Raw genomic sequence first — 22,972 nt, forward strand, 5'->3', positions numbered from 1 at the left:
CTTGGGGGTAAGCAGTCGAGTGATTGGGGTGTCATCACCCTGGATCTTTGATTCAGTCATGTAGAATGTTAAAAGGACCACAAAATGTTGCCACAAATCTGGCAAGCTGTATGCCCCCTCCCCCCAAAATAAAACCCATTCCAGGGGCCCTGGGGCGTCAGGCAGCCTCTGCTTTCCCAGGCATAGAGGAGGCACTCCAAGACTTCAGCTGTGTTCAAGACTGAATCACATCCCCTACAAGCAAGTTCAAATCCCAACCCTGTTTCCTGGGGGTGGGACGCCATGTGTAAATTGGCGCTTTAAAGATATTCGTGAAGGTGTGGGCTCATTTGAGAGTCAACAGCCTTTGAAGTTCCTATATAGATGAGGCCAAATGGAATCAGCGTGCTCCTACAAGGAGAGGAAATCTAGACAGAGACACAGGCGACGGGGCAGGAGGAGAAGCCATGTGGTGGGCAGGGGTACAAGGCAAGGGACCCCAAGGATTGGGGCAGGCTGGTGTCAGGACACCACAGGCCTGTCAGGCCTTTGACTTGGGGCATTTGACCTCTGAGACCAAAATTCTCATTCTTTACGCCATCCGTTCGTTGTGTGGTATTACAGCAGTCCCGGCAGAGCAAGACCTGGCAAAGTGGAGTAACTGCTTCCAAGTTATAAGCTCATTGGCTGTGTCGAAAGAGCAAAGATTCCTATTCTACTGCACAAAGAGTTCCAAAGGTGACAGTCCTTGCTCAGATGAAAATGGACGTTTTCCCTCCTGGGCCAATAAGCTCAGTCTTCTATATGAAATAAAAATCAGATCTAACTCCACTTTACTCAGATAGCTTGAGAGCATGGGAAAATTACATTACCCGTCTGACCTCATTAGGATCCTTGCTGACAAATGCAGGGAACAAGATGATGCGATTTGCTGGCACACTGCTGCTCGGAATTCAGATGTGCAGTGGCCTGGGGGAGGAGAAGACGAGGAGCCTGGAACCTGGGCTGGACAGAGCCGACTGCTGAAGCTGGAGTCCTGGAGATGCAGGGCATGGGGTCTCCCCAGCTTCTGCTGGCCACGTGCTCTGTAGCTGAGAACTTTGCAGCCCAGAAGGAATGTTGGAAAAGGAGGTCTGGAAGCTGCTCTCAGCACCTTCTCTATGTCTGATCAACACAACGTGTGAGTTTGGAGTGGATTACATAAACTAGAGTGGGTCCAAAGATTCAGTCCTGGTGAACTGAAGACTCTTTATGAGAATTTCCAGAATATGAGATAACTGTAGCTTAAAGAAATAAGGGTCTATTTTAAGCATGTTATAAAAAGTCAAGAGGTCCAGGCTTTGTGCAGCAGCTCGGTTTTGTGTCATGAACCCACGTTCTACTTTCCTGCCTCCATCATTAGCATCTGGCTGCACTGTGGGTGCCAGACGGCGATGTCCCCTCCAGGTACCACGTCCAGGCAGGAGGAAGGGGTGAGTCTTCTGTGGTAGGCAGCGTTCCAACACAGCACCCCGCCCCCACTTCCCTTCCCAGTCCCCCGACTGTGCATACCATGAGACACTGGAGCTGTCTCACGACAAACAGGATTTCACCTCTGCAATTAAAGTTACTAATCCAGTGGCTTAAATTGAGGTTAATAATCTATTGATCAGAAGGGAGATTGGAGGGTCCAATCTAATCACCTGGACTCCAGGAGAGCAGAGTTTTCTCTGGTAGGTAGCAGGTCAGATCTGGAAGAGTCTACATAGTACGAGTGGTTGGAAAGATGGTGGTGGCCACGTGTGGTCTTAAGTAGCTGAGAGTGGCTTCTTCTAATAAGAAGCCAGTGTCCTCAGTCCTGCAACTTCAAGGAACCGAATCCTGCCAATGAGCTGGAAGCAAGTTCTTCCCCAGAGTCTGGCTGACTCCTTGATTTCGGTCTCCTGGGAGGCTGAGCAGACAATACCCAAGGCCATGTGGACTTCTGCCCGACAGCAGTGTGAGCTAGCACCTCATGGGGGCCAAGATGGGTGCCGTTTGGTCAATGCACAGCCTCACGTCATGCATGCTGGGGTCTGACTTTGGCTGCCAGCACCCCTTCTCCTTTGGGGTACCTTGATTTCCTCATGAGGAAGAATCTCTCCCCCATGGTGTCTGGTCCTGGGCCAGAAGGACCCGTGGGGCTTGGCTCCCTTGAATGCTTCTCTGTGGGAGCCAATGGGGGCAGACGCTTCTCCTCTCAGTCCCTGCCTGAACTAGGGGTGAGCAAGCGAATTGAGTTTGGACAAGAGGACATGTTCTTGGAACGTTGAGTCTTTTTTAACCACTGAGATATATTTCACACACCATAGAATTCACCCCTTTAAACGTGGAATACAATGGCTTTTAATATATTCACAAAGTTGTGCAAAGTTCACCATAATCTAATTTTACAGCAATATCATCACCCCCAAGAGAAAACCCATACCTATTAGTAGTGACTCCCCATTTCTCTCTTCCCCCAGCTGCTGGTAAGCACTAATCCGTTTTCTTTATGGATTTCAGATAAGAGGAATCGTACAATTCGGGGTCTTTTGTCTGGATCTTTCACTCAGCATAATGGTTTAAGGTTCATCCATGTTATCACGTGTGTCAGAACTTCACTCCCTTTAACGGCCAAATAGCATTCCATCGTGTGGATGGACCACATTTTGTTTGTCCATTTACCAGCTGATGGGCATTTGGGTTCTTCTCACTTTCTGGCTATTATGAGGACTTTGTACTTGAGTGAGGGAGTCAAGGCTAGTGACTCCACCCTGCAGCCATGACGGTCACAGTGAGGGCAGCGACGGCAGCGGGCACCAGTGGAGGAGTCCTTGTTAGCGTGATCCACGCTCCTTCTTTCTTCAATCACAGGATTCACCTCCAGCAACGCAGCACCCCACTCCTTTTCCAGGTGGAGGAACAGCAAATTGGGCGGCTCAGAGGTGGGGTGGGGGTGGGGGTCACGACCCTGGGGGAGAACCCTGTCATCGGCAAGCAGCAGAAATGTCCTTCTGCCACAGCACCTGTTACGAGTGGCCTCGGTCCCCTCCTGGACCTTTTGCCACAGCCATGGAGAGGGCAGATCTCAAGGGAAATAGATAGACTTTGCATGCTGGGTGCTCCAGCTTTCCTGCCGTCTTCTACAGAAACATAGCTGCAGGGCGCTGAAAAGAATCCTACAATGAGTAAACAAGGAGAACTGGTTTCCAACTCCCTCCTCCTTTCCCTTGTCTTTTCTTCCCTTAACCAATCCTCATCTTCCTTCATTAAAAAATAAGAATATACAAATCTCTCCAGATTCTACAGCCACACTGTAGAGTAGGAGAGGGGGACACGTAGAAGGAGAGAAGGGAGGAGAAAGGGGAAGGAGGGGGCAGAAAAGGGTCAGGACTACTGGAGGTTTGAGCATTTGGGGGGCTTTTGAATTACTGAGCATTGTTTGGGTGGGCTCCCTTCTATCCCTGAACCTGACTTTTCCTTCTGTAAAATGGAGGTGGTGGCAAGTCGCACCTCCTAAGAGTGTGGTGAGTATTAATTGTGGCTCAGACAGAGGTGGCCCTCATGGGCCACTACGTGGGTGGCCTTCACTGGACTGGACAAGAGGAAGGGACAGAGCAGGAGACGCTTATCCAGAGAGCCCTTATCCGGAGAGGCCCCAGGTGGACACCAGAGAGGCCGCACGGCTGGCCCGCTGCAGGGCTGACCCGCCGGGAGGAGCTGAGACGCAGGTGAGGGGCCACCCCAGGTGCCCGGTCTGAAAGCAGATGAGGCAGGGCTGGGCTGTGGGGGCCCAGACTGTCCGGAGCTGACTCGTCCTCAGGCCATTCTCAGCAACCTTGGGCAAGTTCCCTTTGGCCCCTGCACCCTGCTTTCCAAGTGTAGCAGGGGGAGGCTTAGAGGCTGTGCCTCACCTGGCTGCCTAAGCGGGGAATGGCTCTGCCTGATGCTGCTGCAGCTGCCACCCCTTGGCATGCAAGCACAGGGGGGAGTCGCCCCCCTTCCGTGTGTAATAAGGGTTGCTGATGGATTTCTCACATCATCTCGGGGACATCCACAATTGCCCTTCCAGAACTTTCCTGCTAGCTTGCCAATGCACCTCAACTCTTGCATTAGAGTCAGTTTCGGGGGTAAAATGCACTATCTAAAGATGTACTTGTAAAACATACGTGTGTGACTTGAGTGGGGACGCAGCCACTCATGATGGACCGAGAAGGAACCGGCTCTGGACGAATCTGTCGGAGTCTCAGCCCAGCCCGGGCTGTTCTGCTTTCCGGCCACACAGTTTGGGAGCCACTTCCCCTACCTGCCTCGGGTCCTTCTGGCGGCCTTTTCTCAAATGTCCCCTTCCCCTTCCCCCGACACCTGCACTCGCACCCGCAGCCTCACCTCCAGCGGCGTCTACGTGGGTGGGAGAACCTGTCCACGCCGAGGACAGGAGGCGGCCACGTGCCCGTGCAGTGTGACTCTACGTGACGTCCCCGGGCGTGGAGGGAGACAGAGGAGGGAGGCCAGCTGGGATGCGGTCCCTTCCTCTAATTCTGCGATAGAGAAGAGGAAAGGTGGGAGAGAGTCATGAGCCGTGTGCTGGGAAAGAGCGTGGAAAGGGGCTGGGGTGGGGTGGCCGCCTGCCAGGGGCGGGCAAGCATCCCAGAGCCTGGACAGGTGAGCTGAGCGGCACTGCGGACCCCGGCGGGCGAAGGAACAGAAAGGAGCATGTGAGTGGAGGACACCCACACCTCACAATGGCTCTGTCCCGGAGCCCGGAGGGTCCTGTCCCCTGCCCTACGTCTGTGAGATACACGATGGCGCAACGTGGGCAGAACGGAGGGCTGCCCGGCTGGAGGGCAGGAACTGGGCTGAGGACATCCCTTCCCAGAGGTGGCCTCTGTTCTCTGGTCTCTGGTCACAGGCGGCCCTCCTCTCCCCCATTTGTGTGGTCTCGGTCATCAAGTGCTTGGAAGGAAGGGCTCAACTGTCGCTTATAAAGACCAGGCCACGGCCACTAAGCCATCAGGATGGGTTGCACGCAACAGGCAGCACACTGCTCCGTGTCTGAGCCATCTCTCCCCGAAAGGTTACGATCGAAGCCTTCCCATCTCCTTCAGTGCTTGCTTTCCTCTCCTTCCACTCCCTTCCCTTCCTTCCTATTTTGTTTCCTTCCTCCCTCCCCCTTTCCCTTCTCCCACTCCCTGCCTTTCTCTTTCTTTCTCTCTTTCCCTCCTTCCTAGGATCGTCTGACTTTCCTTTGGTGGGCAGGCTAAATACTCCAAGTCAAGAAGTTCGGATTCCAAGGTCAACCTCCCCTGAGCCTGCTGAGAAAAGAACCAAAGTACTTAGGCTCTATTAGAAAAAGGAGCCTCAGTCTAAATAGTCCCCAAAGTTGTCCACAGCTCCAAGAGGCACCACCGAGAGTCCAGCAGAAAACAGGCTGCGTCCAGGGCCTCTGAAGGGAACCGAATGGTGCATAATTAAGGTGCACATCTGCAAGGAGACGTAGCAGGGACGTTTGCTGCAGATCGGGCTTGGAAGCCGAGGGCTGCCCAGGGCAGGCAGAGGTGGGGTTCAGTTAAGACTCACCCACTTCTTACCTTCCCCTGCCACCCTTGCCTGCAGCCTTCGCGTGGCTAGTGCACGGGTTAACACTCGGAGGTTCTCACTGAAACTCAGAAACATTTTTTCTTTCTATTCCTGGAGGAAAATCGATACTCCTTCCTCATCACCCAGCAACGCCAAGCGGTGTGGTTCTCAGCTCCAGCGCTGAGCAAGTTTCCAATGGTCGGCGCATAACTAATGGGCTCAGCCTCAGAGGCAAGGAAACGTGCAGGAGGAAGGAGGCTGATAAACCAAAGCTGACATCTGAGGGCAGACTGAAAAGTCAATTAGCAGAGGCAGGAAGCATTTTCCTCCTGATTAGCCACCCGGGGGTGCTGCCACCTCCCTGCTGGGGCGGTGGGGGCCGAGCCTGAGCGGGAGCAGCCCAGCCATCCATGCAAACAAGGGTGTCTTGCATCCATTTGCATGTTCTGCCTTTCTCATCCCGAGCCTCGTGCCAGGGCACAGGGGCATGTTTGCTTGTTTTCCCGAAACTCTTAGCTCCGAGTGGGAGTTGATTTTTACAGAAGCGGATGCGACTTTCGCAGAAGAGAACAGATTCTTGGCAGCATCGCTGACACTGGGGCAAAGAGCCTGTCTGCTCTGCCTGTGCTGGGCTCCCTGCCGCCCTCCTGGGGCTGAGACGTGGGTCCCGGGGTTAGGGTGGGGGGTGGGGGTGGGGGTGGGCTGAGGGATTCCCTCCTGCTTCCCCAGGCCTGGGGCACCCCCATCGCACCCTGACTCAGCCTGAACCCCAAACTCACAGAGTTCAAAGCAAATGACCCACGTGTGGGAGACCTGGGTTCGATTCCTGGACTATGAACCCCCCAAAAGAATTAAACAAGAAAGCAAATGATGCAAAACAGACAGATGTTTGCTTTCCTTCCTAAGTTCTTTCCATTTCTTTGATATCATTTGGGGCTTCAATTATTCTAAAGCTACCTTGACATGTACATGTTCTATATTAAAACAATGTAAAATATTCACATTCTATATCTTAAAAGCCAGCCGTAATTCCTCCCTCCCCACCGTCTCCAGGGTAATTTCCAACTGGGAGTTTAGGCAGGGCCAATTCCGAACCCCTTCCCTTTCCTTGGTCACGTGGTAAAAGATGTTGGTAATGGGCAGTGGCGAGGGACCACAACAGCGTGACTACAAGTGACAGCACTGGATCCTATATTTGAGTGTGGTTAAAGGGGGGAAATTTTAGGTTGTACATATATTACCAGAATAAAACTTAAAAAAAAAAAAATCCATGGAATTGCACAACACAAATAGTGATCCCTAAAAGAAACCATGGACTATAAGTAATGGTTATAACACTATAAAAATATGCTATAAAAAAAGACTCTCATCTTTCGCTTCAGGCTTAGTTGGCTGGTGCCCACTATGACCCACTGGTCCTCTATTACACCATGAAGGCCCCGAATCACAGTGACAGGGTCTAGGCTGCACAAAGAGCTCACCAGAAAAGAGCAGGGATGAGATGTGTGTTCATTGAGGGAGTGAGCGAGCCAGGGGACGGTGAAAGGAAGAGGGAAGGACATTGGGGAAATCACAAAGGCCCCTCAGATAGAAATCTTTCCCTTTATCTCTTGTCCATGAGGTTTGTAGCAAAATCAGAAGTGTTTAGCAATGTTCTGCAGAATAGATTTGGGGGAGGAAGTGATATTAATACTGATTAATTTATTAAGTGCTTACTATGTGCTGGGGACTAGTCTAAGGGTTTTACTTCTATTAACTTGTTAAATCCTCAAGATAAAACTATGAGTTCCTATCATCATCCTCATTTTACAGATAGGAATCTGCAGCTCAGATGAATGCCGTCGCCACCTCAAGTGTCCCACAGCCTTCGTTTCTAAGGCTGCCGCAATGTTACTACAAACACAGTGGCTTAAAACAATGCAAACTTATTATCTTATTATTCTGGAGGTTAGGAGTCCGAGGTGGGTCTCCCTGAGGTGATGTCAAGGTATCTGCTGGGCTGCCTTCCATCTGAGGGCCCCAGGGGAAAACCCTTCTCCAGCAACTCGGGTCTGCCTGCACGCCTTGGCTCGCGGCCCCCTCTTCTACCCTCAAAACACATCATCCCAACCTCTGGCTCCGTTGTCACACCTGGTGCTGATTCTGGCCCCCGCATCCCTCTTATAGGCCCCTATGGATAATCAAGGTTAATTCCCCATCTCCAGATTCGTCATCACATCAGCAAAGTCCCCTTCACCACGAAAGGTAACGGAGCCACGAGCTTCTGAAACGAGAACGTGGATCCCTCTGGGATGTCATTTTTCAGTCTGTCATGGCGGGATTCATACCTGGTGGTTTTCACTCCAAAGCGTCACCCCCCACCACTGCCCTGTCCCACACCCCTGGTAAGGGGCAAAGCCCTGAGTCACATTTCTGAGTTGAGGTGGGTGGAAGAGATCCTTCACGTGAGAGGGTAGATCCGCGGGGTCCATGTGCTCAGTGAAGGATGTAATGTAGTTTGTTAACCCACCAAGGAGACTTTCTTCCTCTCCATTGTCCTTGCCACCCAGTGGTTGTGTGATCGCTTGGAGTTTTAGAGCTAAAGAGGGCTCTCTTGCAGCCAAAGGTTTTTATGGTCTACCTTAGTACAGAGAATTAATACAGATGCTTCCAGATGCAAGTAACAGAAGAAACAACTCAAAATAGGCACAGGATAAGCAAAACTTAGCATCTCATGTATCAAAAGGTCCCAAGGTAGAGAGGTTACAGAAGAGGTTGCTTCTTCGCAGCTCGACATAAAGGACCTTTCCATCTCTCTGCTTCACCATCTTCGGCTTAGTAACAAAATGGCAGCTGGACTTCCAGGCATTCCATTGAGAACCAGCCAGGTTCCGTGTGTCTCAGCAATGGAACCTTTTCCAGGGACCACCTGGCACATTTTCCCTCATATGTGTCTGTTTAGAACCAGGTCCCATGCTGTTTAGTTTGCTAGTTCCTGAAATGCAATGTACCAGAACTGGAACAGCTTTTAAAGGGGGAATTTAATATTACAAGTTTACAGTCCTAACCCATAAAAATGTCCAAACTAAGGCATCCAGGGAAAGAGACCTTAATTCAAGGAAGACTGATGGGTCAGGAACACCTCTGTCAGTTGGGCAGTCAAATGGCTGGCATTTGGTGGTCCCTTGTTCCTGGGCTCCATTGCTTTCAGCCTCTGTCTCTGTAGGGTTTCCTCATTTTGCTTCTCTGGGGCTGGTTTTCATCTCTTGGCTTCCTTTGGCTCTTTCCAGGTTCTGGCTTGTGTAATATCTCACGGTGACGTCTGCTGGGTTCCAAGCATCTCCAAACATCTGTGTCTCTGCTCTCCAAGGGTCAAGTTATCTGTGTCAGCTCTGGGCTCTGAAGCTTTTATCAGCTCTCTCTCTGTCAGCTCTGTTGTTTCTGGTTCTTTGCAAAACATTTCCTCTTTTAAAGGATTCCCATAAACTAATCCAGCTGGCCCACCACCTGGAGTGGGTGGAGTCACATCTCCATCTAATCAAAAGGCTACACCCACAATTGGGTGTGCTACATCAGTGTGGATATAATCTAATCAAAGGTTCCTGTTTTATGGTGCTGAAATAGGATTAAAAGAAATGGCTGCCCCCATAAGATTGGATCATGATTAAAACATGGTTTTTCTAGGGTACAGAATAGATTCAAACGGGCACACATACCCACCCCTGAACCAACCACTGGCAATGGTAAGGGATTCCATGACTGGTTTAGAGTCTTCTGGACTTACCCCTGAGCTAGAGACGGGGCCACGCGCTGTGATGGGTAGGGTGGATTTCGGGGAGGCAGCCGGCCCCCTCTGCCACATGTAGGAACAAAATGTTCGGAACTGCAGTGGAAGAGTTTTGGAGCTCAGCCCCCTCCATCACTTCCACAGTTTAGAGGTGCGCACAGAGGGGCCCTGGTTCACTCACCAGCCAGCCCCTGTTTAGTAAGTGTTCAAGAGCTCCGTTATCCACTTAACCTTGGACAGATCACTTAGGTGAGAAAATAAAATATTCCACACCACATTTTCAATGGCAGCTTTCAAAAAAGATTTAGCAGGCACATGGGAAAACATTCTTTAGATAGGTGTTCATAAACGTGGGAACTGCTTTTGAAACTGCCAGTTTTGTGTGGAATTATATCACTGGTGGCAGTGAGAAACATTAGCATTTACAAAAATATTTGACTCATTGGGAGAACGAAATTTCTGTCCCAATCTACAGTGGAAAGTCACACCAATAAATCTCTGCTTGCTGATGTGGCCTGTTATTTCTCCAGAAGAATAACGTGGGGTTTTGAGAAAACAAATTTAACTCAAGAGACTGTGACAAACAAACGCCTGTGCAAAAAGCATTTTTCCATCCACAGTTTTAAAGAGGGAGGGAGGGTTGTAACTGGATCACTGGGTATTAGGTCTGTATGTCCCTGGGGACTGCAGCCCTTCTGCTAAGATCGATGAGCAGCGCCATCTCCAATAATGGAATCAGCAGGAGAGGTGCAGGTGAAGCCTGCTAGAAAGTTAAAACGGTTCTCAGAAGTGCAGGGCTCGGATTCTACATCACTACTCCCCTCAGTTTTATTTTGCTCTTAGGATACTTCTTTACCCTTTCAGAACCCCCTCCAGGCACTAGATATGCCTTCCCTATATTCGATTCATATTCTTAGCAAGCACTCGGCACCCAGGTTCTACCACAGTTGTCTCTGGGTCCTGGGTCTCATTTCAGCCTGGACAGAGCTACCTGATGAATCACTTGTCAGCTGCACCCACTTTTTGGAAGCTCCTAATCACTGCACTGGGTGAATGAATGCATTTCAGTGGCTCTTTCTGTTCCGAAAATGATTTTTCCCCTTTCTCTAAATGCCAGCTCTTCTAATGCATAACCTTATATTTGTTTCTAGGTCATGAGCTGTTTAAAAGTCAAGTCTAAAGACTACTCCTTACATTTGGGCTGAATGGAGTTAAAAGGTTGGCTGGAAAAACAGGACATATTTAAAGCTCAAAGTGAGGGTTTCTTGGAAGATGGCAAAAGGAGAAACATTTTTGATGCATTAATGTTAGGTGAAGGGGGATGGTGGATTCATCAGCCCAAAGGCTGCAGGATACACCAATGACATAGAACGGTCCTGGGTCTCTGGCAGGAGCTGAGGCATAAACAGCAGGTCTGACCGCTGGGACCTCCTGTTTTATTTTTCTTCCTTATTTTATTTTTGACTCCAGCAAAATCTGGGCTGGGGGAAGGGTCTCCCATAGGAACACTGAGCCCAAGTAGGAATGTTCCGCAGTTCCCGGGCAAGACTCACCCTCTGTTTTCCCCTCCTCTTCTCTGCCCCCTTCCCGCTCCTTTCGCCCTGAGGCCCCACCCTCCGCAGGTCTCTCCTTTATCACCCTGCACCTTCACTTTGCCCACCCACCCACTGAAATCCCCCCTCTGCTGGAGACGACCCCGGACTGGGAACCGAGAGGTCTCGGATCAATCCTGAAACTGCCATTACTTGGATCTTGGGCCGATCACTTGCCATCCGGGCCTCAGTTTCCCTCTCTGCATAATAAAGTGATTAGATGTGAAGATGACCGAAGTTCTTGCAGCACTAACATTCTACGATACCAATTTATAAATAAATCATTTTAGCACTTCATAAAGGGCAGTTAAACTTTATGTTTTGCTATAATATTCGACATGATCAGAAAGATCAATGACAGGCTAAGTTGAAGACTCAAATCCCAGCCCTCTACTTTAGAACCTCAAGCCTCCTACACCATTCTGTACACTATTTTTTCTTTTTAATTACAGGGGAGAAGGTCATTGAGAGGGGCTGGAGGAAACGAGTGTGCATAGGGGGACAGCCCAGCACTGCAAGAGTTGCCAGTTTGGCTGTAGCTCTAATGAACGTGCTTTACCAACTACATATGCACAGACCCGAAAGCCAAAATTGCAACATCCCAGACTCGGCATTTCCCGTGGCTGGAGAATAAGTGACTTTCAGAGAAGGAATTCTGCTCCAGACACGTGGGAGTTTGGGGAGCTCAAATGCACATCGAGGGCTGTCAGAAGAAAACCAGTGCCTGCAGGGTGGAGGGCCATGGGGGTCGACCCTGCCCGTGTCCCCTGGGAGGCGTCTGCAGCGGTGACTTGGAGACCAGCCCGGGCACACAGGTTCGCACCAAACTGCTCCCACAAAACAGGCCTGCGGTTTATGAGTCTCCCTCCTCCCAATGAGAAACTCCAGCCCACTCCCAGGGCTGAGCACAGAGCAGCCACCAGGCCGGCCCTTCCACCTGCTCAGCACTCTCCTTCCTCAGCCCTCCCCAGCACACCTCTGGTGCTGGTTTGAAATGATGTACGGACCCTGTTAGGTTGGGGGGTGGGGGGGGGACATGGAGAAGGACACTGCAACTGGAGCTGCGGAGGCTGTGTCGCCCCTCCCAACATGGCTTCTGGAACTGCCCCTTCCGACCACCTGACTTCCGGAGAACCGCCCCCTCCGGACATCTGACTCCTGGGGGACCGCCCCTTCCGGTCACCTGACCCCCTTGCTTAAAAACTGCCCAGCCAGCACCCAGGCGCTGGATCACCGCCTTCCATCTCGGATTTGGTGAGTTTAGCCCTGGCGCACAGAAATAAACCCGCCCGCTTTAAATTTCCCGGTCTACCTTCTTTCTTTCACACCCTTTTGCCTCCTAAACCTTTCAGACCCTAGAAAAGCCAGTTTTAATCCCATTTTGTAAAGGCAGCCGTTTCTTCTAATCCCTATTCTGAAATTCCCCCAATCAAAAACTGTATGTTTGAAACTGTAATTAGATCATCTCCCTGGAGATGTGATTTAATAAAGAGTGGTTGTTAAGCCGGATTAGGTGATGACATGTCTCCACCAATTTGGGTGGGTCTTGATAAGTTTCTGGAGTCCTATAAGAGAGGAAACATTTTGGAGAATGAAAGAGATTCAGAGAGAGCAGAGCAGAATGACATAGCCATGAGAAGCAGAGTCCACGAGCCAGTGACCTTTGGAGATGAAGAAGGAAAACGCCTCTCGGGGAGCTGCATGAAACTGGAAGCCAGGAGAGAAAGCTAGCAGATGCTCTCCACATGCTCTTCCAGATGAGAGAGACACTGTGACTGTGTTCACCACGTGCCTTCTCACTTGAGAGAGAAACCCTGAAGGTCACTGGCCTTCTTGAACCAAGGTACCTTTCCCTGGATGCCTTAGATGGGAAATTTCAATAGTCTTGTTTTAATTGGGACATTTTCTCAGCCTTAGAACTGTGAACTAGCAACTTATTAAATTCCCCTTTTACAAAGCCGTTCTGTTCCTGGTATACTGCATTCCAGCAGGTAGCAAACCGAGAACACCTCCCTTGACAAGCTTTCTGCAGATGAGCCTGAAGCTTATATACAAAGTTACTGATCCCAGTGACTCTCCCATCTGTGGTTGCAGGAGACCAGCAACAACAAAGGGGCTAGATGCTTGAAATACAGCCGACGTAGAGGGGGGTTCTGTATCGGCTATGCGGACTGACTGTACTACCTGCGGGGATCGGTCCTCACCTATCCACCTGCACGTGCGTCCCTGCCTCTCTGTGTCCAGAGGAGCAGCCCATCTCCCCTCACTCGTGTCTGGCCTGGCCTGTGTCTCTCTTCCACCAACAGACGCATGAAGGTGACACCAGCCCCGCCAGAAGCTTCCATTTCCATGCTCTGTGGGTATCTGCCTGGCTTCACGGAGGACTCAGAGTCCATGGGAAGCGAAGTGGGGAAGCACAGTGTCCAGTCATCTGCCAAGTCACGCCACGTGGGCCACAAGGACAGCCTAGGAGGACCCTGCCCAGTTCCCTAACCCAAGAAACCTGCATACGTTGTTGTTTTACTCCACCCGGTTTTCAGATGGTTTGTAGCTTGGTACCTGATGGGCAAGACGTGGCCCGTGCAAGTTCTGCCAGGCTAGGAGAGCACAAAATTTTTCGAAGGGCACAATTCTCTCTGCTTCGGGATGGTCTCCTTGGGCCAAGCGCATCCCAGGTCAGCCAGGGTTTGTCTGAGATGACTAATGACACTTGGGTATCAGAGCATCTCAACCAGGAATGTTTTCGTCTCCATACGTGACACTTGGCAATGTCTGCAGGCTTGGGTTGTCACAACCATGGAAGTGAGTGGAGGCCAGGGGTGTACTGACAGCCCCTCCATAGGGAATAACTCAGCCCCAAACACCGGTAGTATATAATAAACACAAACAAATAGTGCCGGGGTGGAGAACCCCTGTTTCGGATCTGATGGCTCTATAAATTCTTGGTATTTAATTCTACATATTTGACAATCACCATATTTTTACAATTTTTAAAGTCTTCCTTCTAGTCTTCTAGAAATAGAATCTTGTCGTTTTCCACTTGTCAGAGGTTGTGAGACAAAAATAAAAAAGGGAAAAACAAACACTCTTTGGAACACAAATGATCTCTGGTGTTAGCATTGGCTGAGAAGCCTGCATTGGAGTTTGAAACACTAAGCAATATTTCGTCGCTGTGCTTAACTTAATTAGGAGAAAGTGAAGTTAATTTTCGCAGAATAAGTAATTAAAATTAAACCTGAGCTACATAGCTTATACATATTTTTAAATTGCATTTTATTGGTTAAAAATTTCAAAGGAGATGGAGCTGACGAGTTTAACACAGTTGGAAGCTAGGATATCGAGAGAGTTTTTAAATCCAGTGTTCCCTCCCTGCCCGTTGGCACCAATGATGCAACAGGACCAGGAAGCCAGCGCTGCGCGCTGGTGGAGCGGGTCGTGGTCTCCCCTCAGTCCTGCCTGCGGGGCCACCGGGAGCCATGTCTGGAAAGCCCAGGAAGCAGGGCTACCCTACACGGGGCATCGACTCCTGTGAGGTGGGCCTGGCGGACAAGTCCTTGCAATTCCTCTCTGTGTGTTCTGGGACCTGGGCTGGCCATCAGAAGAGAGGCCCAGTCGAAATGCTGCATCAACAGCAAAGCAGATGTGAAAAGGTCATGGTTTGGATGAATTCAGGTAGGCAAACGAAAAATAAGCAGAAGGAATACAACTGCATCACGGTTAAAAAAATATTTGCTCTTGTACAGGCCTGGTGAGAGACCTCTAAATATGCAAATTCTTCCTTAAAAATTGTAAATTAGTTGAATTGTTAATAGAATTGCTGGTGTTAATTGCATCTACATAGAAGACAAGTCCTTTTTATATTCATCAGCATTAAATCATATTGTGACTTACGAAAAAATGTGAAAGTGCCAGCACTTCCTCATGACACTTTTACGGCCATCTGTCAGAAAAGCATTTTAATAAAACCGGGTTTGTTAAAATAAGAAACTTCACAGCCAGAGAGGAAAAGCAATGCAGTGGGCTGAATAGTGTTGGCCCAAAACCACGTCCACCCAGAGCCTCAGAATGTGACATTATTTGGAAACAAGGTCTTTGCTGGTGCAGTTGGGAGAGATGATGTCACACTGCATGGGGGAGGGCCCTGAATTCAGTGACGGGTGTCCTTGTAGGAAGCAGAGGGGACACCCAGAGACACAGGGGAGAAGAAACCATGCAAGGACCGAGGAGCAGCCATGAGCCAAGAGTGCTGGGGCCATCGGGAGCTCAAGGAGTGCAGAGTTGCACCTGCCCTCACCTCTGCAGGGGGTGCACCTGCCCTCACCTCTGCAGGGGGTGCACCTGCCCTCACCTTGGCATCCGACTCCTCGCCCCCAGAGCTGTGAGAGAATACATCTGCGTTATGTTAAGCCCCCAGTTTGTGGCGGTTCATTACATCAGCCCTAGGAAATCATTGGCTTTACATCGTACACACACTGCACTGGTTTCTAAGGTGGTTTTGTAAGGAAAAATATACAATTTTGGTGAAGCAAGTACAGCATGTTCTGTATTGGAATGGGATGGGGAACAGTTCTGGATATGAAATAATAGCAGTCCAGCCCTGGCAATAAATTGTACAATCCTATACTAGAATAAATATGCTGGCAGTAGAGAATTCTGATGTTTGGCAGAAGATGTTTCCCTAGTGATAGCATCACGTTCCTTGTGCATTTTATTCTGAAAGCAAATGCCAGATGTATAATGCAAAGAACATCGATGACTCACAATATGAAAGAAGTAAGATTAAAGGAGCTCCTCCACTCTACTTGTAGGCATTGCAAATCCGGCCATAATAGCAAAAGTCCCCATAACTGTGAATGAATTCCCACCTGGGTTGCCAGAGTACATGGAGACAAATCAATATTTTGGTAAAAAACCACAAATCATACAGGGGAAAAATAAAGAATCCCAATCACATCCATGCATGCAATGAAAACAACTATCTCTCCAGTGATTGGCAGAGCAGTAAACTGCAGGAAAGGAAGGAATGACTACTAATGGAAAACAGCATAAATCTTTGCATCAAGAACATCCTAGAACTTCCATTCTTCTTTGAGCTATGGCATGTGGCCGTAAGAGATTTAAGTCTGAAATGTTTAACAGAAAAAGCTCCATCTCTATTTATTTGACTGCCTGGGTGGCCAGAAACACGTGACTGGGAGAATTCCTTTCAGATGGAAGCTTTACGGGGGTGGGGGCTCCATCTGCCTTGTCCGCCTCTATATCCCCAGTCCCTGGAGCTGTACTTGGCTCAGGGAAGACATACAGTGAATATTTGATGGATGAATAAGTAGGATAGAATCTAATTCCATGAGCATTCACAGAAATTTGGGGGAAATACATTGAACTTATTCTGAGATGTGGGAGAGGAGACTTAGCCATTTGGCTAATTTTGTAAAACTCTCAAGGGTCGGAGTGGCCTTGACAGCTGAGTTTCTGTCTGTAGTTTCTGTCTGTATGCTCATGCATGGGAGAGAAAGGGGCGATCAACAGAGGAATGAGAATGTACAATCTACAGTTGTAGATTTGCAGGACATTTTAAAAAGGTGTATTTTTGACAATGAACATGTATGATATTTTATAATAAATTAGGGCTCTGCTTATTTGAATTTTAATGACATCATTCCCAAAGTAATGCCAAAAAGCCAAAGTGACAATTGAGCAAGGGACAGATAGGATATTGGCCAAATCTGGCTTCAAGGCAATTTTCACTCTTCGTTCCCCAAGCAGTGATTGAAGCCACAATTCCAAGATGACTAGTAAGTGTAGGACAGAAATAAATCAAATCACATATCATGCTCCCTGAGTGATGTGTGTGTCACAGGCTGTCCCTGATAAGGGAAAGTGGTGGCAGCCGGTTCCCAGCATCCGATCACCATCTCACCCCTTCTCCTGGCCCATATGTCACTTTATGGCCCAATCAGTCTCCCCTCCGTGACCCTGCCTGCAGCTCCCTGCAGTGGAGCTCAGAGGTGAGGATTTATCTTCCCAGAGGAGGTGGAGATAGGGTTAGAAGACAGTTATGAAGACGAAGACTCCCTTCTCCAGAACAACCTGGAAAACCATATGTCACCTTTGGTTCGTGTCCGACTTTGCATCACACAATGACAATGATCAGGAGACATGACAATGGAAGGCGGTGTCAGGAAGTCAAAAGTCCCAGTGGGTGGCCACCAGCAGGAGGACTGGCGAGCTCTGTGGAGGCTCTCCTCCCTCTCGGACTGCTCTGGGACCATGGTCGAGCCTGGAAGCCCCAGAAGGGCATCGCCTGGGGTCACTGGGGGTGCAGACCACGACTTGCTTCAGTGCAGGGGCAGACTGTCCAGCATCCTTTCACTCCAGCATCTTCCCTTCCCAGCCCCCATCAACCCGCGGTGACTTCATCACAACTGTGACCATGGGCAAGGTACTAAGTACACTCTAGCTTGGTCACCTCATTTGCAGAATGGGGAGATACTACCACCCAACTCAGAGGGGTGCGTGAGGATTCAATGAGTCGGTACCTATGCAGAGGTTGAAAGAGTGGCTGGCCCATAGAGCATATTTGACAACTCCCGTAAACAGCTTGTGCTGGTTTGAAAGGATGTACCCTAGAAAAGCCATGTTTTAATCCTGATCCATCGCACGGAGGCAGTCTTTTCTTATAATCCTTGTTTAGTACTGTAGGTTGGAAACCTGATTAGATTATCCCACAGGGATGTGACATGCCCAATTGTGGGTATTAACCTTTGCTTAGAGGGAGATGTGACTCCACCCATTCCAGGTGGGTCTTGATCCATTTACTGGAATCCTTTAAAAGAGGAAGCATTTTGGAGAGGGAAGTGTGAGAACCACAAGAGCCCGCCAGCCAGTGACCTCTGGAGATGCAGAAGGAACACCTGCCCTGAGGGAGCTTCACGAAACAAGAGGCCCGGAGAGGAAGCAAGCAGATGTCGCCATGTTCGCCATGTGCCTTTCCAGTTGAGAGAGGAACCCTGAATGTCACTGGCCTTTCTTGAGTGAGTATAACCTCTTATTGGTGCCTTAAGTTGGATATTTTTATAGACTTACTTTAGCTGGGATGTTTTCACAGCCTTAGAACTCTAAACTTGCAACTTAATAGATTCCCTCTTTTAAAAGCCATTCTGTTTCTGGTATGTCACATTCCGGCAGCTACCAAATTAGAAACAGCTCTTGTCATTTCTCCCATTTCCATGTCCCCTGCTTACTCTTCTTGAGTAAAAACATCTCTAGTTTCTGCTACAGTGTTGACTGGCAGTGCAGGAATTCCACTCCTGGAGGCCAAGGTTAGCAGCTCCTGGAGGACTCTGGATTTTGGAAGAGTGGCATCTAAAGAACCAGAGAAAATGGACTTGACTTTGACAGTCACAAAGACTGACCATGTTGTTTTGCAATATAATTAATTTTTGTCTCAGTTTTTTCATCTGTAAAATACGGATTTTAATATCTGTGCCATCATGTATGTGAAATTTAAAAAGAGGTGACATATCATAGTGACTTGAGGCCCCCAGTTTCAAATCCTAGTTTAGTCAGAGTGACCTTTCCAGCTGGCTTCTTTGTAGAAACTTTACAAGTTGGTTCTAAAATTCAAGTACCCTGTAAAAGTCAAAACAATCTTGAAAAAGACCATTGTTTGAGGACTTACACTTTCTGATTTCTAAACTTACAAAAAGCATAAGCAATCTTTGCAAGGAAACAGAGTGGAGTTGATTTCTGTATTAAAGCGTCCACTGCCCAGTTCATTACAGTCCAGCTCCTGTGAGCCCCCCTGTGAGCCCCCACCTGTGAGCGTACCTGTGTGCCCCACCTGTGTGCCCCCACCTGTGAGCACACCTGTGAGCCCCCACCTATGAGTTCCCACCTGTGAACCCCCCTGTGAACTCCTACCTGTGAGCCCTCACCTGTGAGCACACCTGTGAGCCCACCCTGTAAGCTCCCACCTGTGAGCACACCTGTGAGCCCCCACCTGTGAATCCCCACCTGTGAGCGCACCTGTGATCCCCCACCTGTGAGCCCATCTGTGAGCCCATGCTGTAAGCTCCCACCTGTAAGTGCACCTGTGACTCCCCACCTGTGACCATACTGGTGAGCCCCCACCTGTGAGCCCACCCTGTGAGCCCCCAGCTGTGAGCCCATCCTGTGAGCACACCTGCGAGTCCCCACCTGTGAGACCATCCTGTGAGCGCACCTGTGAGCCCACCTGTGAGCCCACCTGTGAGCCCCCGCTGATGAGTTAGGGGAAGGCCTGGGGCGCACATGGACCCTGGCAGTTTCTAAATGCAGGTTTGCCTCCTTCTGTGCAACCAAGAGTCTCCTGTGAACCTGTGTGGGTGTACAGCAAGTCTCCATCTGCACAGACAGATGAGGAAACACTGTATTTCTCAAGGACAAAGTCCCTTGGCAGAGCTAGGCATGTGGGGAATCAGAGGGGGTCACATGACTGTCCCTCAACCCCACAGCGGCCACGGGCAAAGGCTCCGTGCCCACCACTGGAGGGCATCTGGGGTCATGGAAGGGCAGGGATTGCTTCATAATGAAGGCCAGAGTTGGGGGGAAGGGAGCCCCAGCAGGAGGAAAAAGCTAACACATGTGCAGGGGGACACTTGTAAATATTTCTAAATTTTCTCAGTTAGAATGTAGTTTCTAGAAGTGTTCCGCAGACATTAAACCACAATAGTCATTCTGTTTCCTGTAAATGTTTTTTACAGGAAATGTTTCCTGTAAAATATTTCCTTCAGAAAAACATAAGTGTAAAATGACATGCACACATGGATAACAATGAGCATGTACACACGCACACACACGTGTGCACACACACTTGGTGGTGCTTAGGCAACAATCTACTTTAGAATGCCCGAGAACCTCCCACCCTGACCTGCCTCTGAGGTCACAGCTCACTGGGAGCCCACTGCTCCCTGATGCCCTCCGTGCTCGCGCTAATATGCAGCCTTCTCTCCCCTCCCTGTTTCTGAAATGCCTGCTATGATTAAGAATTTGTAGGAAAAGATTTTCCCAGAGTCTCCTGCATAGATGCATCTTTCAGTGTCAATTATCTTATTTCTGACATGTGCCCTTGGGCTGAGTTCTTTGAAATCCCTGGCATATATTGACAGAAGTGGACTTCTGCCCAATTCATGACTCAGACCTCAGTCGCCTCCTCCACCAGCGACCTTCTCCCACACCACATTTACAGGAAGGGAAATTCTCCTGTCCCCCACTCCAAACTCCGATTACCCTGGCTGACCTTGAACAAGACCACCCACCTTTTCTTGGCCTGGATGGATCTTGACGACGTCAGCAGTGGAGAAAGGGCCCCAGCCACAGGTGCTAAGGATGATGTCCCCTCGCCAGGGCAGCCTGGCAGTGTATTCACAACTCTTGAGAATTAGAGTGGCAGGAACTTTGGTTCTTTCAGAAGCCCCAAGCAAAGGGTGATCATTTGTTGTCATACCAGGAGATCTCTGAGAGGGGAATGGGACACTGTCAACAAATAGGCCATGAGGGCAGACATGAACTGTCATCACCCCAGCCAGCCAGGCTATACGCTTGCTGCCGTGGCTTGGAGTGGAATGTTCCAGAACAACTTTTCTTGACCTTAATCCATTCCCGTGGGCATGAAGCCACTGTAAGTGGGACCTCTGGTGAGGTTCTGTTTCGCTAACTTAAAACAGTGGGGCCAACTGAATCAGGGCAACTCTTAATCCTATCATTGGAGACCTTAAGAGAAGACCACAGAGAGAAGTCGCTGGAGAAGCAAAGAAGCTGGAAGTTGGCAGGACCCGGAAGAGAAAAGAGAAGACGCCACTGTATACTGCCATGCGACAGAAAAGCTGAGGAACCCCAAGAGAGACTCTGGTTTCTCCTAGGCCCAACACGGCCAGCCAATGCATCCCCATTGCTCAAGCCAACCCATCGTATAGTACTTGTTTCAGCATCTGGAAACTAAGACAGACACATTGAGCGGCATTGCCCTTCCTCCACGTTTTAGCTCTCCTCTCCTTTCACCCTGATAATGCCGCCCCTCTTTGCTAGCAAATTCTATCCAACTCCAGGGCCACCTCTTCCGCAAAGACTCCCCATTGTCTGTTAGCACAGTTCCAGTGACGCATCCATCTTCGTGCCCCTGCAGAGCTTTCCTTTCCATTACTTGGACCCTCTTCGGTTGCAAGTGGGAGAAACCCAACTTGAATGTTAAATCAAGTTTCTTTCCTGGGAAAAAAACCCTCTTGGTCAAGATATAGATATATATATTATATATTGCTAAACATCATTTTGTACAATTTTAAAATAATTTTTGCATATGGAGTTTTTTTTTTTTAATGAGGAATACCAGTCTCTAATTTTCTTTCGTTCTTTCTTTTCTTCTTTCTCCTCTCCTTCCTCCGCCTTCCCCTTCTTTCTAGTCCTCTCTATCCCTCCCAACTCTCTCCCACCCCCTCCACTTCCCCTTTCCTACCTGCCTCTTTTCCTTTGTTTCTTTCCCACAATGTTTTCTCTGGCCTTAGTATCATAAAATGAGTTGGGAAGTGTTCTCTCTTCATTATTTGAGTTTGTGTAAAATTGGTTTCTTCCTTAAAATTTAATAAAGCTCACTGGGGCACCCATTGTATTGGTTCTCGAGTTTTCCTGGTGGGAAGAATTTACTGATTTATAAGTGCTCATTGCATATTAGAAATACTAGCCCTTTGACTCTTTATTCCAGAGAGTTTTCAAGGGGGAGGCCGAGGACCATGCCCTCCCGATGGAGCAGATTCCCACTGCACTTTGAAGGAGCAGAGCTGCACTTCCGATGGGGCCTCTAGCTCAAAGCAGATCAGGGAAGTTAATTTGCAGAGCTCTTTTCACCACATTATGCCTGCATTTATTCTAGTACCAGGAAAACAACATCATTGAAATGGCAAATGTCGCACTACAGATGGACTCAACTCTCCCCGGCTCTTTACTTCTTAAGCAAACAAAATCCCATCCCTGTATCTCTGCTTCAATTCCCATGTATTCTTATATCAGAAAAGGAATTGTGAAGCTGTAAATGAAATAGATATTGAGAATGAAACACAAACGTGCCTGCTATTAAACTAGTCTAAATTCTTCCGAATACTACTACAAAAATTGAAAGTGGAAGGTGAGAAGGCTTTCATCATCTCTCCCCTGCCAGCCTAGTCCCTTGGTATCTGCCACCACACCAGAGAGATTCAGGGACTGGCACCTGAGCCCCGAAAGGAAGGCAGTTGTAGGAGGGAGTACTGGGGACCCCCGAGGCTCTGAGAGGGGCAGCCCCCTGTGGTAGGTGAGGCCTGGGTAGCCCCTGCACCCCTCCCTGGAGAGGATGCAGGTGGCACCTGCCTTGTGCCAGAGGCCACTCCAGTTTCCCACTTGCATCCACCCCCTGGGTCCTCACAACGATCCCGGGGTAGGCTACTCCTCACGTTTTCCAGAAGGGAAACCGAGGCACAGAAGGCAGGGTGACTTGCCCCAGCTCACACAGCTTGGTGGGGCCAAGCCCAGGCAATGTGGCCCCAGAACTCGTGGCTCATAAGAAACACACACTAGCTCGTCCCCAGCAGGCCACCAGGAGATGCTGCACGCACTCTTTGTCATCATGAGTGCCACTCAGCGGACGAGATAGATCCGTGCCCAGATTCCACTGGACAGAACTTATCAAATAAGTTTACCGTGGCTGGAAAGCTGACCAGAGTGGAGCAGGGTCCCCCTGCAGTGACCGGCATGCGTATAGTGTGTGCATGTGATCTCCTTCACAGCACAGCCAGTGCTTGTGGACTCCAGGGCTGAGATCCAGAGTCCCACAGTCGCACAGGCTTCAGACAACTGCAGCAGACTGAGCTCTCACCCATGGACGCCAGCTGCACCCACCCTCCCGGCCAACCTTCTTCCACCAGCTCCCAAGTGAAAGGCCCAGGGCCAAGTCTGGACTCTTGCCATGTCTCATCTCCCAGCCTCAGTTTCTCCACTAGCGAAACTGGTGCTCGCGAGATTAAACTGTCTACCCTATCATTTTTTT

This window comes from Tamandua tetradactyla, chromosome 5 (assembly GCF_023851605.1).
Source record: "Tamandua tetradactyla isolate mTamTet1 chromosome 5, mTamTet1.pri, whole genome shotgun sequence".
NCBI classification, from domain to species: Eukaryota; Metazoa; Chordata; class Mammalia; order Pilosa; family Myrmecophagidae; genus Tamandua; species Tamandua tetradactyla.